The 15,739-nt window shown below is 32.2% G+C and overlaps 1 protein-coding gene across 1 annotated transcript in view; it reads left to right on the top strand.

Annotated features, from left to right (window-relative positions):
* The first annotated feature begins 7,288 nt into the window (after positions 1-7,288).
* The window catches only part of LOC140432426 (uncharacterized), a 523,599-nt gene continuing 515,148 nt past the window's right edge, over positions 7,289-15,739 (top strand). The window contains exon 1 of the mRNA XM_072520321.1: positions 7,289-7,645. The gene's annotated coding sequence lies outside the window, so the exon portion shown is untranslated. The remainder of the gene's footprint in view (positions 7,646-15,739) is intronic.

Here is a 15,739-nt window from a genome sequence, read left to right as displayed (position 1 = left end):
GGTTTAAGATTCGACAAGGAAAGATTATTAAGAATAAAAAGAGGATTAACGCAAGCTAGAAGAACTATGGGTTATTTGTGGACAGGTATCGTGGAGTTAGGCTATTGGGAAAAGAATGAAATATAACAATATACAACTCTTATTAAAAGTAGTCTGTTATACGAACCAGGAACTTGGAGAATAATGGAGAAAAAGCAAAAGAAAGAGAATAATGGAGGCAGTCAAAATGGACGTCTTTAGGAAGTGAGTTAGAGTATCGTGCAGAGATAGATTCCTGATATGGTAGGGACATGTCCAGAGAATGGAAATTACAAGACTCTCGAAAAAGACTTTGGCATAACTAAGGCAATAAGCACAAGAAATCATAGAGTGGATCGGTGCATTGTTTGACTAGGATTAAATTAAGTATTAAAAAACGTCATAGGACGCTTTGAAAAACCGATTATATATATAGTCCATTGTATGAAGAAATTATAATTATTATAGGCGACGCCAATACAAAGGTTGGAAGAGAAGATGTATATAAAAACATAACAGGTGAAAGAATGTATATAAAGAACCGTATAAAATTAGGGAATTAAATAAAACTAATCATTTAGACCACATGTTCATAAAAGTGAAATTCCATAATTTAATAACAAATGTGAAAACATGCAGGAGGGCTGACGTAGATTCTGATCATTTTTGGTTAGAATTAATATGATGGAAGCATACGAAAAAAGAAAGCGCAACCTCAATTTAATTTTAAAAAACAAAGCCATACAGAATAGATTGGAAGCATGGAAAAGAAAGATACTTCGCAGAATGTTTGATGAAAACGTAGTAGAGGGAGAATGCAGAAGATGAACTAATGTAGAAGTGTTGCTAAGCTTACAATAACAAAAGAAGTGAAAAAGCCTAGACTAGAATTGCTCGGACATCTAGAAAGAATGCAAGGTAATAGACAAGTCAAGAATATTGGTTGGAGAGTACCTGAGAGCAAAAAAAGAGAGGAAAACCAAGAAATTAATGGAGTGATGTAGTGATGGAAGATGTCAGAGAGATGGGAATCAGAGATTGAAAGCTGTTAATTCTATATATACATTAATATGTATATATATATATATATATATATATATATATATATATACATATATATTATATATATATATATATAAATATATATATATATATATATATATATATATATATATAATATATATTATATATATATATATATATATATATATATATATATATATATATATATATATATATATATTTAAAACATTAATTTAATAGCAATTAATATTAAGAAAAGTGATATCTCTTCCTCCTTCCTATAATAAAATATCTCCTCGTATAAATATTAAAAGCAAAATTGTAGGAAACTCTTCTAGCACGTTCAGGGAAAATATACAACGTCAGCAGGAGGATATTCCCGACTTTCCATGCAAATATTAAGGCAAATTTCGATGGAGAAATCCTCACGCACGTGTTTGAAAAAATTCAATAACCATATTTTCTCTCTTTTTATGTATTCAATATAGTGAAATGGTTTTAGAGTTAATATTTAAAGAAACGATTTGAAGGTATTTTTTAAATTATATTAAAAAAGTTTATTTTAAAATATATTTAACCTATACTTCTGTTCAAAATTATCGTACCACTTACGTTTTCCAATTTATTTTCACTATTTAAGACAATAGTGGCTATTCTTGCCAATTCTGAATTGTTTTATACCAGAGGTTCCCAAACTTTTTTCTCTCGTAGACCACATGTCATGTTTTTTAATTTTAGATAGACCTCCTGCTATTCACTTTGAAAGATTTAAATTTATAGCATAAGTGAAGTACTTATAGTTTGCACAAGTAAAAAATAATTTTTACAAATTTATTAATTAAATTTAAATCAACGTATAGTAACTGTTATATGAAAAAATCAAGAAAAAGGAATTTATTTAATGGGAGGTATGAACTTAATGGTATAATAATAAATTATCGACATTTGGCATTAATTTAAATGGGTCTAATCTCAAATTTCCCCGGTTAATGATGTCCAGTTGTTGTAATGAAAAAATATTCGTTTTTTCAATGTCACCAAATGGATTGAAAATCCATTGCGTTATTACCAGCATCAAAATATCAAGTTTCAAAATCTGAATGGACGGCATTAAAATATTAGACATTGCTTGAAACATCGTCTTTCTGGAAAATTCAGGATCATCAATAGCTATTCCGTTCATCGTCGGATGCAAGCCTCCCTTAGGTGTGTCCATTCATTTCTGTTTGTTTTTTTTTGCATCCATTCGTGAACAGCCATTCGCTTGATGTCGTCAGTCTATCTGGTTTAAGGTCTGCTTCTACTTCTCTTGTTTGCTCTTGATCGCCATTTAATAATTCGCTTCGTTCAACGGTTGTCCAACATTCTTCCTATCTTCCGTCCAGTTCCATTTTAACAAGGCAATCTATTGACAAAAGAAGTGGCAAAATCTGTTAACAACTGCATCCCAATCTCAGCAAGAGTAATGCTCATACAACTAAAAGCAAGACCAATCGACATCAATATAATTCAAGTGTATGCACCTACAACAGAAGGAAACAAAAGAAGAGATATAAGAACTATACCATAGCATTAATCAAGTCGTGGAACGGTTGAAAAAGCAAGACCTAACATGTCCTGGGTGACTTCAACGCCAAAGTTGGGGCCAGCAAAACAACATCTGAAGTTGGACCATTTGGTCTAGGAAACCGGAACGATCGGGGAGATACATTGGAGATTTTTGCGGAAGCAAATCAATTAGTAATACTGAACACCTGATTTAAGCTACACCCAAGGAAACTGTACACCTGGAAATCTCCACAGGATTCTGCGAGAAGGATTGTAAGAAATCAGATTGATTACATGCTAGTAAATAAGAGGTATAGGAACAGCTTTACATCTATCAAAACATACCCAGGGTAGACATAAATTCTGATCATGTACCAGTTGTAGGTAATTTCAAAATCAGAATGAAGAAGGTTACAAGTAAGTCGATGAAGAAGTATGATTTTAGAAAACTGTAAGATCTCAATGTTCGACTAAAGGTGAGTGAAAACCGCAATACAAAGGTGCTAAAATGCAAAAATGCAGGAACTATAAAGGAAAGTCTGACCATCATACAAGAAACAGTGGGAGAAATTAAAGAAGAGAGATAAAATACTTGAACTTATGGATCAGAGAAAAAAAAACAAAGAAAATCTCCAAGAATATAAGATACCATCGTCAGAGGAAAAATAAGAGAAGCCAAAAAGAAACAAAAAACAGAACAATGCGAAGAAATAGATGAGTATTAGAGTCAAAATGATAACTTCAATGTTTATCGAAAGGTGAAGGAAATAGCTGGAAAGTTCCGAAAACGCAACAGCCGAAAAGTAGCAGATGATGAAGGCAATCTTGCCGTAATCAAAGAAAAAAAGAAAGTATAGGAAGAATACTTGAAGAAGCTTTTCCATGACCTTAGAACAATACAAGAGCCCACCATTGAAGAAAATTCAGGTCCTGAAATCCTGCCAGAAGAAAAAACGGCAGCCATCAGACAAATGAAAGATGGAAAGGCACCGGGACGTGATGAAATTCCTGCAGAACTGTTGAAGCTATTAGATGCAGAATAAATAAAAATGATAACTGAAATATTTAATGAAATATACAAGGCAGGAAAATACCAGTAGAGTGGCTCAAATCGGAATTCGTACCATTGCAAAAAAACCAGAAGCAAAAGTTTGTAAACATTATACGACCATATATAGGGCATTATAAGGGCTATTCCCAATCGTGAGCTAGTCATAATTCTAGAAGATTTAAACGTTACAGATTTAACGAAAATACTGAAGGAGTATTGGGCTGCAATGGACTGTAGCAGAGAAATTTGGGGGATAAAGCATCATCTTGCAATTACAAATACGTTTTATCAGCTCCCCGATAAGTTGTACACATGGCGTAGCAAGCTCTGTCTTAGTTTGCCTGAATGAGATTATTTTTTATATCTTAGAGTGGCCACTGAGTTACATCCATATGTGTACTTTTGGAATATTCTGAAAAAAAAAAGTTCAACACAATTACACAAATAAAAGGAAAGTTAAACTATTCGGTAAACAAAAAATAATATATTGTTACAAGTACAAAATTGAAGCAGGAAGTTCAGATAAGAGAATAAGTGATAAAGTTTAAGTATCTAGACATCACATTATCTAGCTACGAAAAGCTCGAAACTAAAGTGAAAGATTAATTAAACAGAGCAAACAGAGCCGCAGGTTGCCTGAGTGAAACCATATGGAGAAATAAAAATATCTGAAAAGAAATGAAACGCAGAATTTACAAAACAGTCATCAGACCAATAATGACATAAGCTGCAGAAACACGACCTGACAGAGAGAACAAAGAGGATGTTAGAAACAGCAGAGATGAAAACACTTAGAAAAATTGATGGTAAGATACTATGGAACAGAGCTAGAAGTACAAATATACGACGTAGATGCAAGGTGGAGAACATCAAGAACTGGGTAAGAAATAAAAGAGTAGAATGGAATGATCACAAGCTGAATGACAACAAATAGAGTAGTAAAGACGGCAAGAGATGGTTCCCCAATAGGAACACGAATAGTAGGAAGACCACGAAAACGATGGAACGACAATTTACTGGTGGTACATTGAAAAACAGACAGAGTCTTGTCAACATATATAAGTAAGAAGGACGAGAAGAAATGGAAGTATTTTTGTCTATTTATAAAAAAAAGCTATACGATTAGTTAGTTTATGACATAGCAAGGCCTGGTTCACGAAAAACAACAGAAAACAAGAATACATAATGCAAGAGATCACGGACCTCAGAGATCTAAAACGAAAACATAAATTTCTTGTTATTTATCATAGAAAATACTGTTTTTTGGAAAGTGTGTTTTTTACCAACTTTTCATTGAGCCTACTTACAATCGCGTGACATAAAATATATAAAAGTAATTATAAATGTTTAAAAGCTAAAAAGTCAGAAACTTAATAAAATGTTGCAGTTTTTTTCAATATAACTTAACAATGAAGCCTTAAAGAATCAATTGCGATTTACAAAATCACTAGTGTGACTGTTTGGGCAAGTCCAGTTGTTTAAATCATCGGTCTCCGAGATAAACAAATTGAATAACTTATAAAGTATTTAGTCGATCTGTTTGAAATTAGGCACATTTTAGTAACTCACTAACTGCCACAATTTTGAGTAGTTCTATTACATGTGAGTATGCAAAAAAACAAAGTTAGTAGCATTTATAAAAATCACTACAAAAATAAGGCTTTTTTATTTCGGTCAATTGTTTATGTATTTTAATTTGGAAACTCTCAAACTAAAGAACTTTTTATGGTCTACAACTTTCATTTGAATCATTTTTCGCTGAAATGTTTTTTGCCTATAAACGTTTTATAGGCAAAAAATCTTTTTTTAACTGTTTAAGCTATACACTGCCCAGAACTCGCCAGGCGTGTTCACCTTACTAAAACTTCAGTGCCTACGACACGCGTAGCGGGTACTTACATAACATAGACTTAAAGAACGTTTACTAACTGGCCATTTATACAATTCTTATACAATTTTGAAAGGTTTTTAGGTAAGTTTTTAGTAACATTTAATCAACTTTTAATTAAAAGTACAAATGAATTTATTGTTTTTTTTTTTAATTTTTTAAATTGGTTTTGCGGTAAATGTTATTTTGAGGTTATGTTTACTTAACTTTTGTAAAAATGTGTAACTTAGTGTTAATATCAGTTTTGATAAGAATATAATTAGGAGAAAGGAAAACCATTGCATTACTATTAATATTTGGCAGTGCTTTTACAAGATACAGATTTGATGATACGTCGATTTTGCTTGTAGTGATTTTTGATTTTCTTTGTTTCAGATTTATCTTATAGAACGTGTTTTTGAGAAATGACAGCAAATGCAAATCAACCATCGACATCAAACAAAAGTTACAGTTGTTAGTCTGACGATGATTTTGATGGTTTATAAGATAAGTGATGATGAGAGTGATAATGATGTCGAGAGTGATGATGACCAAACTGTAATTGCAAATTATAGAATTAAATTTTCGCAAACTCTGTGGTTGTACTTTGTTCAACAAATATTCCGAAAACAGAATTACATTGTATGACTTTCGAATATCTGTTCTGGAAAAATTATTATCAAAAAAATTGAAAGAAGAAAAACCAACCTCCACTCAACATTTTCCAGAATATTGGCAAAAGACGAAAGTGGAAGATCAAAACGCCGCCATTGGATATATTGCTGGGATACTGCTAATAAAAGGAAAGGAACAGTAAACTTTTGTTCACAATGTCCTAATGAGCCAGGATTATGCCTAGTCCTATGTTTTAGACTGTTTCATGAAAAATACACTTTTATGTTGATTTGACTTTATGACATTCATAAGTCTTCTCAAACAAAGGTTTAATTTTAAAATCTCAACCAATCAACTATTTATTTCTCCATTCATAATTTATACTTGTCATAATACATCTTAATTTTTAGTTTAATTATTTGTTTAGATAAATAGAAATAAGAACATTTCTTTTTTTTTATTTAATTACCCAAAAATTAATCAAACTACACAAAGAGTGTTGTGGGCACACAGGCAAGAACTTACTGCTATGTGCCCTGGACACGTCACGCAGGTCCATGTCAATTTGACAGTTTTTTTATATCCATTTTAATATGTACACATAGATTCACAAATAAAACCAAACTTTCAAATGGTTGAATTAAAACGTATTAGGGTCCTGACATACTTTACAAATTTAACTGGCAGTGAATAGTTTAAGATTGTTAAAAAAAAACAAAACAAAATCAGCTGTATGGATTACCGGATTTTTTATCAGCTTATACCCCTTATATACCTATTAGAACCTTCAAATACCTGTATACGATTTTTTCAGCTTTTTTTCTTTCTTGACTATGGTAATATTTTATTTAGATAGATAAAATAAACATTTAATGCATATTTGCAAAGTATTTGCATTGAAGGTCACTTTATGGGAGAAAATACCAATTTCCGTTAATTATCAATATGATTTTCCAGTTTTTTGCGTACGATACGATATGAAAATGTTGATTGGGATAGTCCTTTCAACAATCGATAGGACCGACTGTAAGTCCCTCTTCCGCCGCCCTTGGTAGTCCCCACACTCTCACGACGCAGGCGCCGTGACGCCCTAATTCTCAATCCGACCAGACGAGTCGGAAGCTCAACATGTTGTTCCCCCACGTTTTACCAAAAACATTCAACAGCTTCGCCAGCAACAGTCTAACCACCCGCAGTATTCAAAAATGCTGAAACGGAAGCTCTCGGCTCCGAAAAAAATTTCCGTGAAATAATTCCGTTCGTGGAAATGTAAACACTATGTTTATGTATGTTTAACAAGTAAAATCGTCTTGTAAACAGTTCTGGACTAAAAATAGTTCGAATGTGTAGTTTCAAAATTCAGTGCTGAATTTATTGTGAGCGTGGAATGAATGTGAGATATACCTTCGCGTGTACATTTTGTTTTTTCAATGACTTTTAGTTTGATATGAACGAAAAAGAGAGTTTCAAGTTGTTCTCCACGAATTTTGGTTTACTTTTATATCATTTTGTTATTATGATAGGTAAGTCAGACATTTATTAAACCTTAAACAAACTAACAAGCCACGCACTATTATGATGTTTAAAAATTTGAGCTAAAAATAAATTTTACTGATCAAATTTAGTTCTTTTTACTTAAAAGAATCCTAATTTTACCGTTTAAAATAATTTTTAGTAGTTAAAATATTTTTATAATAAACACATTGAATAATTTAATTTGTATCTAATATTTTCCAAATATTGTCTTTGTACTATATTAAACTCAGGTGTGATAATGTCATCAAAGATCCCGGAGGTAAAAACCGGCCAACTAAGTAAAATTATAAAGAATTTGGCGATAGGACAAAATCTTCTATATTTTAAACACCTTTTAAAAATGTTCTTCACATATTTCACATATATGTGCTTAAACTGCCAAGAGATCTCTCTTTGACTTTTGCAAGTAGATACATCAATACTCCACGTAAAAGTCGTTCGTTCCGGCCCCTTTGACCTTGTATAAATTCGTTAATTATTTATCGGCCTTACTCATTTTGCAAATCCCTCTGAGCGCAGCCCTCCAAAAAACAATTTTGCTACGTCTTCGCACAAGTTTTTTTATGGGTTTTTGCATTTCTAGACTGGCAATTACACAAAAATCGAAACTGGATGGAAATCCATCCCAGTCCCGATTCATACAGGTGGCTCTCTCTCTTGAAATTAGGTCACTATATGCTTATGAGCCCCTGTTGAAAAATTGGTCGTGTGGAAAGCAAAATCGGCATTTTCTCGAATGGTGAGAATCACTGAAGACGAAATACACTAACAAGGGTAAAGGTGATTTGTCATCTTTAAAGGAACATTCAGAAAAGGGTCGATAATTGAAATGAGGCAGGTTTTTCGGAATAGACGATTGGAAAAAAGGATCACCTCAACTTTATATATAAACGACGGATTAGATCTCACAAATAAACGATTTTATGACTTCAAAAAATATTTTCGAATCAGTATTCAGATTGCAGCTATAATTTTAAAATTATTACAGTCCATTTCAGTTTCGGATCTTGTTCGATTTCAAGAATTGTTCCATAACTTTAACGTTTCGTGAGTATGCCTTGTTTTTTTTCACTATCAGTTTTTTTCTTTATTCAATTAATTAATACTTGAATGTTCCCTAATATCTGCTTTTTGATCTGGCAATATTTTTTCCTGTAGTTTTGGAATTTTGTTTATATAAGGGATTTATATTAGAGATAATATAAGATACTCATACTCCAGGGCAATAATCAAAATTTGAGGGGGTTAAGCACGTTTCAATGGCCAGGTATTTGACAACTTTTTTCGTTAATATATATCTATAGTAATCAAACCTATAGGTGTTTTTCAGAAACTTCCGTATGGTTTTTTAATTAACAATGTAGTGCGAAAAATATAATTTTTTTATTAATTGTGCTTACTATTCAAACTTTATCTATCTATCTTAAATATAAATATTTTATCTGTAAAGAAACAGAAAATCCTTTAAAATGGCGTAAGGTAAACCGACCCAATAGCGGCCCAGTTAAGGAATATTTGACTTTAGACGTAAATATTAAGATAACGAAATAATAGAGAAAATGGATTTCAACTGTACTTGATAGGTTTAGGTTTTCTTTATCCAAATAATTAATAAAAAATGTGTTTTTTATTCGCAAAAAAAAAATTAGTGGTAATTCCGTCCTAACAGTGATCTAATTCCGGCTTGCATATCAAAAAATGTAAATATTTATTTTAATATTCTCAAAAAAGCATAAAAACATAATTTTTATATAGAAGAGACATAGAAAAACTAAATAAAATAAAAAGATGTACATACGTAATATATTTTGATCCAAAAATAACGACAAAAAATCCTTTCATAAAAAGTTACTTAGCAACAGCCTTTTATTTTCATTTAATGCATAAGAGCAAAGAGCTATGAAAGACCTCCAAATTATTGATCTCAGGTACAGAAAAAGGCTTCTTTTATTAACAGGATGAGGCGATGAAATTGAACAAATAATTTCCTCTGGGTCATACCAAATAATTTAATCTGTCTTTTGCCATCTCCAATGCCAAAGATGGCATATTTGTATAGCATTATTTTGAATTTATCTTCTGTTATTTCTTCTACTACTCCTGGAAAATGTTTCTTCTCGTAAACAACAATGACGTGGTCACCTAATTCGTAGTCGCCCACTTCTAAGTCCATAGAATTTTTAGCTTTCGGCTTTCTAGTTCTTTCACTTAATTTTCTGCCAGAACCCACATTTTTGTTTAAAATTTAATTTTCTTTTTTATTTGCTCCGTCTATCTCTCCTCTTTGTATTTCTTCATTCTCAATGTTTAGGTTTAATTTGACAGCTTTCGAAATTTTAATTTTTTCTGTTTTCATGCCATCTGATTCTGCATTTTTCTTCGAGATGTTAGGTGCTTTTTTTTCTTTTCTTCAAGCTTTTGCTTTTTTCTTGCTTCCTTTTTATTTTTTTTTAGTTTCTGCTCTTCCCTGGTACTTCATGAAATCATTAGCAATCGTTACTACAGGTGGTAATTTTTTTGTAGACTTTCTTTTGGACGTTTGAGATATTTTTCTGGGGAAATAAAATGCATTTTTAAATGGCGTTGGAAATTTTGAAGGAGTGATAAAATAGGATTCAGCAGAATTTATGAGAGATTGATTTTAAAAGTAGGTTCAGAAATCATGAACTATTTGGCGCCATGTAGCTTTGACAGGTGGGAATATAGCAACATCAAGCTACCGGATGATATGTATGGAATTTGGAACCAGTGCTACCAAAACAATTCCATTTTTCCGATAAAACTTGCTCAATGCCAGAGATATATGGCTAACATGTTCATCCAAAAATAACACGACAAATCGCTTAATGTTTTTTCGTTCAACCATCTATTAAAATAGTTTGCGACATACTCCTAAAACGTTTCTGTATTCATTCATCCACTTTCATTGTATCCGATACCCCAACCGATTGGCATCGTTGGAACTAAATGTTTTAGTAGCCTTGGTTTTTATTTTTTTTTGGCAGCCTTGTATAGGGAAACAAAATCATCGGTGGTAGGATATCTCCACTAGTGTATATTGTGGCTAATACGGTCAGACATTCGTTTTCATCGTTAGCAGTTCTGTTATATACGGTTTTAGATCCTCTTTAACTAACACTTGTTTGTCCTGTTGAGCCATAAAAAAGGCTCTCTCGTCACAGTTGAATATTCGGCTTGGATCTTCCAATACATTTGTAATGCCCTTTTGACTGAAATAATCATATACTTTCTTAAACCAATTTCTTATCCTTTCCTCTGTAACGAAGGAACGGCTAGCTGTCATCTTTTGCGATACACGAGGTCTTACTTCCGGATTAGGAAATGTTGGTACAATCCATTTTCAGAAATTCCATTCTTAAATGGATTGGCTTTCCTTAGATTTTTAATGATCACAACTACGGTGTTAGTAAGCTGATAGCGTGTCACGGGAAAACCCGCGACAGCCAAAAAAATATCCATTTTACTATTAGTTTTTCCTCATCACTAATTAAAACTGGATGTCTTTTAATACTTTCGTGTACATACTTTGGCATTCACATCTTTTAATGTATTTTTTGATATACCTTACATCTTGGATGCTTTATAGACATGTCATTTTTTATGTAATTTAATACCCGATCCGTTAGCTCTTGTGAATATTTTTGTCTTTGAAAAAAGCAAAATAAGGCAAAATCGTTAATTGGTAATGACTTTTGTAAAAAATAACTTAAACGTTTGTGATTGATTTCAAACGGCTGTCTTATAGTATTTAACAAATTATTAAACTTTTAACTTCATTCATCAGTTAACTTAAAAATTATTTAAATTATTTATCACAGGTAATTTTTTTTAGTTTTCCCAGAGGTCCTTTTAATAAACATCAAAAAATTAAAAAAAAAATCAATTTATAACTAAAATCGGTTTTGTAAACTTACGGTTATTTTTAAATAATAAACAATTAGAATAATAGACCAGAAGCCCATGGAATATTTTTAATGGGTCATTTGACCGTGCATAAATAACATATAAATCAATACTTCAATATGTAATAACAACTTAAGAAACTATTCCGCAAAGTTAAAATTAGGTGTTGCGCCTTAGATTTCTCATCCCTGTCTCAGTTAAAACGTACGGCGCTGCAAAAAATTTATTCTATATACTGATTCAAAATTTTGTGTGTACGAAAGATATCCGGGAAAATACCAAAAATCACATTAACTTCTTAAAATAAAAACCAAAAATATACACTTCCCCTCTAGGCATAGCCAATATTCTAGCTAATAGTTTTGAAAGATTCTCAAGCGATGATCTTCTTCATCCAGATTTTTTGACCAAAAAAGAAAGATAGGAATCCAAAGGTATTGATATACTGCCTGATGACCTTTCTCTTTTAAATTATCCCGTAACCATCGATAAATTAGAATACTTACTTAATAATACGAAAAACTCTTCTCCCGGTCCTGATAACATCCCTTCAATATTTCTTCAAAAACTTCCCTTATCTGCAAAGAAACACTTGCTGAATATCTATAATAATATATGGAGACATAGCAAGTTTCCAAAAATCTGGAGTTCATCTATCGTCATTTCTATTTATAAACAAAATCGACCAAAATCTATGTCACATTCATATAGACCTATTTCTCTAACTTGTGTAATGTGTAAAGTTCTCGAGAAAATCATCAAATCATTCCAACAAATTTATGTGGTTTTTGGAAAATAATAAATTACTTGCCCCGGAACACAGCGAATTCCGGAAAAATCGTTCAACACTGGACAATCTTATTAGTCTAGAATCTGAGATTCATGAAGCAATGGCATGTGGACAAAAATGTATTGCAGTATTTTTTGACATAACTAGAGCATACGATACAGTTTGGCGACAAGGTATTATTCAAAAACTTAGTCGATGGGGAATAAAAGGTAATATAGCACATTTCATAAAAAATTTCCTATCTCATCGAACCAAAATTTTCCAATCTCCCAACTACGAGAAACATATAAAACATTCTATATTACCTTGGAAATCAAACCCAAATAAGCTGAGAATAGGCCACACCGCCATCACCCATAAACATCTGCTGGAGAGTGAATTAAAACCACAGTGCTACGTATGTGATATTGTGCTCAGTGCTCGCCATATTTTACTGGAGTGTCCTTTATATCGCATGGAGAGACTTCAATATAAATTACAAGATACCTTACAAGCAATTTCAAGTGACGGAACTGATATGAAAAATTTAACATCATACTTATATTCCATAAATGTACTAAATAAATTGTAAAACTTCAAATTGAACAACGCCCATGACCCTATGAGGTTGAGGCATAAATAAATAAAAAAATATTATGTATGAATGCCGTACTGTGTAAAATTACCGAAAATGTAGAAATATACCGAAAATAAAAACATTTTCCTGCTCCTGGTACCAATATTTTTGTACGGCATTAGGTCACAAATCATTATTTTTGTATTACCTAAGTTTATTAATGCCTTACAAAATTGTGTGGCCAAAATAAACTTACCTACTTGAGTGGTAAGTTTCTCTTACCTGGGACTCACACGTACCGATAATAATTGACGGCATAGTTGTTATTACATATTGTAGTATTATTTTATATGTAATTCATTCTGAGTCAAATGACCCATTTAAAATCTCCCATGGGCCTGTAGACTATAACTTTTAAACTGTTACTTTTATACAAAATGTTTTTACATATTTGAAAAGCTGATAATTTTTACACAAATTTAAAAGAAGTAGATAGTTATTCTGAGACGATTAGATAAAAAGTAGGAATTATATTTTTAAGTCGCAGCTAATTTGTAATAATAATTAAGAAAAGAAATTAGTTAGGTACATTTTAAATATAAAGACTTAGACTTTTATAATACAGCAGAAAATTAATAATTAGAATACAATAAAAAATTTGAATTTAAAAAAAAATTTTTAACTGTTTGAATAAATTACATTTTTTGTTTATTAATCTTCGGCTGATAAAGTTATGTCTCTCGTATCGAGTGATTCAAATTTTCGCAGTTTAAGCCTCGCCAATTTTTATTTTAATATGCACTCCACAGTGCCTTTCAACCGTCTATTTAGTTATAATTCAGCACGTGTGTATAATTGATATAAAATTTTGGATATAATATATGATTCGGTCCCACAAACCGACGTTATGGTTGCCGTTATATTTTGAGAAACGAATAATTTGTTTGGTTTTTTTGTTTGCATTACTGATTTATATTATATTTTCGGACATACGTTTATAATGAATTTCAAGAGGGAACCAGAATGACTGATGCAGCTTCCTGGGGAAATTTTAACTAACTCAGAGTCAGAACAACATGATGATGGGAGTTTGATAGACGATTATAGACATATTATAGAAACTATTGAGGATATAGACTTAGAAGAGGATTTTGAAAATAAATAAAACTCACACATTCTTGAAGAAAAGTCGAACAAGGGACAAGAATACCCTGTCTTATCGGAAAAGATGGAACTAATAGGTGGGGAAAATATCTTGCATCAGCACGAAATGTTCGAACAAGCGCTGAAAATATTATCACCCATTTACCTGGAGTTAAAGGAGATATATGGCATGAAAATAAAGCTTTGGAATTATGGTAGTGCTCTTTTTCTCACATGCATAATGAACATATTGATAAATTTATAGAAATGGAAGCCTATGACGTTTCACAAAATCGTTCTTTTAGACCGACTGATTTATTAGAAATAAAAGAATTATTAAGACTTTTATATCTTTTTGATGCTGGTAAAAATAATCGGAGAAACACTGAAGATTTATTTAGTACAAATGGAATGGCTATGGCTAGTAAAAATGGACTGGAAATAAATCTAGAAAAGACCGAATATTTAACAACAATGCAAGAACCAGTGAGATACTTGGAAATGGACGATAATAGGGAAATTAACGGCACTGACAAATTCAACTCTTTAGGATTCATACTCTCAAAAAATGAAACCACCTAGCAAGAGATAACCAGGAGATTAGCACAGACAAGAACATGTATTAAACAAATGAAAGGGGTACTGTAAGATAGACAGATTACCAGAAATACAAAGAGGAGAATTTATAACACCTTGGTACACAGTATAATGACCTATGGAGCAGAGACTTGGATAATAAATAAACGAAACAGGTCCAAAATCTCAGCAACTGAAATGGAGTTCATGAGAAGAAGCTGCAGAGTGACAAAAATGGATCGCATCAGAAATGAGAAGATAAAACGAAGAATGGCAGTAGACCAAGACATACTCAGCTACATCGAAGAAAAACGTTTAATTTGGTATGGACATGTGAGAAGAACAGATGATACAAGGTGGATAGCAAAGATTTCGGATTGGAGCCCAATAGGAAGGAGGAAAAGAGGTAGAACCCGAAGATCATGGAGGGATGAAGTGGACGAGGCCATGGAAAGACGAGACCTTAGAGATGGAAAATGGCAGAACAGAAAGGACTGGAGACGTTGGCTGAAAGAAGGAAGGCGGCGACAGCTGTAAAAATCCTTATATAGATAGATAGATAGGAATGGCTATGGACATATTCAGACTTGCTATGTCCCGGATACTATTTTAGTTTTTGTTAAAACATATTCGTTTCGACGATAAAGTTACCAGGCAAGAAAGAGTTCAAGTCGACAAATTAGCTTCAGTTAGGAAAATTTACGGCAAGTTTGTATCCAATTTGTCCCAACATTACAATATGTCAAAGCATTTCGAGGTAAGTGTCCGTTCAAAATTTATATGCCGAAAAAACCGAATCGGTACGAAATAAAAATATATGCCTTAGTGGATGCCAAAATGTTTTATAGTGCAAATTTGGAAGTGTACATAGGGAAACAGCTTGCCGACTGACTACAACAAAACGAAAAGAGGTGCTGTTGATAAAATGTACGAAGCCTCCAATTGCGCTCGTGCAACTCGTCGTTGGCCAATAGCCATTTTTTATAGTGCCACGAATGTTGCTGGAATAAATAGTTCATTTACACCTCGAATACCCAAACAAAAATTGATCGAAGAAAATTCTTAGAAAATTTGGGATTTCAATTACTTAAC

Source organism: Diabrotica undecimpunctata, chromosome 1 (genome assembly GCF_040954645.1).
Source record: "Diabrotica undecimpunctata isolate CICGRU chromosome 1, icDiaUnde3, whole genome shotgun sequence".
Classification (NCBI taxonomy): Eukaryota; Metazoa; Arthropoda; class Insecta; order Coleoptera; family Chrysomelidae; genus Diabrotica; species Diabrotica undecimpunctata.
Note: the sequence above shows the minus strand (reverse complement) of the source record. Positions and strands in the feature narration are given on the sequence as shown.